The following is a 3,785-nucleotide window of genomic DNA, read 5'->3' as shown; positions in this document are numbered from 1 at the left end:
CTATTTTTGCTTTGGTTCCATATGCTTTTGGTGTCATGTACAAGAAATCATTGTGAAGACCCAAGTTAGGAAGGTTTTCCCTATGTTTTATTCTGGAGTTTTACAGTTTCAGGTTTTACATTTAAGTCTTTAATCCATTTTGTATACTTGTGTATTTTTGTGTATGGTATAAAATATGTATGCAAATTTATTCTTTTGCATTTGAGTTTTCTCAACAACATTTGTGGAAGAGACTATCTTTTTCTCATTGTGTATTCTTGGCACCTTTATCAAAATTGACCATATATGTGTGAATTTATTTCTGAGCTCTCTATTCTGTTCTATTGATTTATGTCTGTCTTTATGACAGTACCATACTGTTTTAATTACTGTAGCTTTGTAATATATTTTGAAATTAGTAAGTGTGCTGTCTTCAGTTTTATTCTGTTTTCTAAAAATTGTTTTGGCCATTCAGAGTCTGTTTTAGTTTTATATTATTAAAACTGTATTTTTTAATTCTGTAAAAATTGCCAGGACTTCCCTGGTGGTGTGGTGGTTAAGAATCAGCCTGCCAATGCAGGAGACATGGGTTTGATCCCTGGTCTGTGAAGATCCCACATGTTGTGGAGCAACTAAGCCTGTTCATCACAACTACTGAGCCTGCACTCTAGAGCCCATGAGCCACAACTACCAAGCCTGCACTCCACAATCACTGAAGCCCACATGCCCTAGAGCCTACATACTGCAATTACTGAGCCCACACACGAAAACTACTGAAGCCCATGTGCTCTAGTTTCCATGTGCCACAACTAATGAGCCTGAGTGCTGCAACTACTGAAGCCCATGAGCTTAGAGCCTGTGCTCTGCAACAAGAGAAGCCACCGCAGTGAGAAACCCATGCACATCCAAAATATAAATAGAATTCTTACAACTTATAGGGAAAAAAACTATTAAAAATGGGCAAATAACTTGAATAGGCTTTCTCCACAGAAGACATACATTGGCCAATAGGTACATGAAAAGATTCTCAACACTACTAGTAATCAGGGAAATGAAAAAAAAAAAAAGTACCACCTTACACATGCTAGGATGGCTAGTATTAAAAAGATAAGAGATAACAAGTATTGGCAAGGTTCTAGAGGAAAGGGAAGCTTGTACACTTTTGGTGGGAATGTAAACTGGTTTAGCCACTATGGAAAACAACATGGGAGTTCCTCAAATATTAAAAATATAACTACCTTATCTAGTATTTCCACTTTGGAATATATTTATCCAAAGGAAATAAAATCAGCATCTGAACTGATTCTTATAGATAAGAATTATCTATACTCTCATGTTTATTACATTATTTACAATAGCCAAGATGGAAATAATTTAAATGTCTATAGACAGATGAATGAATAAAGAATATGTGGTTTATACAGGCAATGGAATATTATTTAGCTTGAAAAAAAATGAACTCTTGCCATATGTGGTAAAATGGATAAACACGAGGAAATTATGTTTAGTGAAATAAGCTAGTAACAGAAGGACAATTACTGCATGACTCCACTCACTCATGTGGTTTAGAATATAGTTATACACATAAAAGCAGAGAATAGAATACTGAAGGCAGGGGAATGAAGAGTTGCTATTCAATGGGAGTAAAGTTTCACTTATGAAAATGATTAAAGTCTAGAAATCACCTGTAAAATAAATAAATAAATAAACAAACAAACAAACAAATAAATAAATAAAACAGTACCCAATAATAATAACAAATTATTGTTGCCTCATTTGTGAACTAGTAGATAAAGAGAGAGGAAAATGTGCTCTATTTCTGACTTTTAAGACCAATGTCAAATGTTGGGAATTTTGGATGTGGCTCAATGAACCCCAGAAGTCACATAAATCTTACCAGTGCAGTAAATAACTTATTCTTCCAGTAAATAACCACAAAGAGGAAATACAAAAAAAGGATAACTTCATTCTAACTTATCTCTTTCCAGTACAGTGGAGAGAAAGAATTTCCCCCTACAAAGATTTATAAGGCATTTCATTCAACAATAAGCAGTATTAGGACTTCACACTTCAGGGTCAGTTACACCTCTATTCTTGTTAAAATCAGTTACTATGTATAAATTCTTATCTTAATTGACATCTCTTAAGCATCTTTATATGTTCTTTTTTTTTTTACTATTAATTATTTGCTTCCACAACTGATCTCTTCTCATAATTTCCTCTCAGTTTCCTCCATTCTGATAGGTACCTTAAATTCTAGTCTTCCTTAACCCTCTCACCTTTCATTCTTCTAAGCTATTAGTGTTTACTAATATTTTCCACGTTGTGGAAAATATAGAGAATAAAAATATTTGTTTTGGCCCATTTAGTTAAAAGAAAATTGCTTAACCCTGAAGATGACAGGATCAGGGACTAATAACTGCTTTATACCCAACTTATCCATCATGAGGGCTGAAATGATCAATATCTTGGCAGCCTTCTAACACATTTTAACACCCTTGTATTCAGTGATAAACTGGTTGGTGTTTGCTCACATTTTATTACTGATTAATCTCATTGAAATCTTCAAATATCATCTATATGTTATCAGTTTCCATATCTATGTCTCCAAATATGAACTCTCTTTTGAGTTCTAAGAACTATTTATGCAAACAATATCAAACTTATTTACTTAGATATCCATTAGTAATCTCAAATTTAGCCAAAACAAAAAGTCAGAATATCTGACTTCTATGAATTAGATGTTAGTAACATCTCCCCCAGTTATGACAATCAACTGTGGCAATCATTGTGACATTGTCAATGTCACCAGGCTGTGGGGGCAAAATCACAGCCAGTTAAGAACAACTTCATTGAAATGTTCAGCTCAAAAAATAAAAGCCTTTTAAAAGTCCTTTTAAAACTTTTTACCCATCATTTTAAGTGCCTAACAGCTCATTACTTAATAATTATTAAATTGTTTAAGAACTTTGTCACCTCATTTTGGAATATTTCAATTTCTTCCCAACTAATCATCATCATTTTATCTTCTGAAAGTTGGAATGAATCAGTTTCAGTTATATCAAATTAGCACTTCTAAAGCACAGAATTGATAAAAATACTATGCAATTAAAAACCTTTTAGTAAATCCCAATCACTAACAGAATAAAGTCTTCAACATGGCCTTTGCTCTGGAATACATGAAAGTCATATGATTAGCCCCTTCACTCCCACTTAATTACAGTACCCTGTGAAGAGTCTTAAAGCAATATACAGAAAAAAAATTAAACATTGAAAAAAATATTTTCAAATTTAAAAATATGTGATTAACAAACACACAAAAAAATCACTGAAAATAAAGTCTTTATTAGTGTAAAATGCTATAGAGAGATCAAAAATTAAGTTAGAAAAGTATACATTTGATTTATTTAAAAATACAATTTTCTTTAAGAGGTTAAAGCAGAAGTGAGAATTTAGTTGAAGAACAGAAGTTGAAGAATGAATAAACTGAGACAGTAAGGCAGAAAAAAAGATCTTCAACAAACAAAAGTCCAGGACCAGATGGCTTCACAGGTGAATTCTATGAAACATTTAGAAAAGAGCTAACCTATCCTTCTCAAACTCTTCCAAAATATTACAGAGGGAGGATCACTCCCAAACCCATGCTATGAGGCCACCATCACCCTGATACCAAAACCAGACAAGGATACTAAAAATAAAGAAAATTACAGAACAATATCACTGATGAATATAGATGCCAAAATCCTCAAAAAAAAATACCAGCAAACAGAATCCAACAACACATTAAAAGTATTGTACACCACAAC

Source organism: Aethalodelphis obliquidens, unplaced genomic scaffold (genome assembly GCF_003676395.1).
Source record: "Aethalodelphis obliquidens isolate GAN/ISIS:26980383/991018 unplaced genomic scaffold, ASM367639v1 scaffold76, whole genome shotgun sequence".
Lineage (NCBI taxonomy): Eukaryota > Metazoa > Chordata > Mammalia > Artiodactyla > Delphinidae > Aethalodelphis > Aethalodelphis obliquidens.
This window is presented reverse-complemented; position numbering follows the sequence as displayed.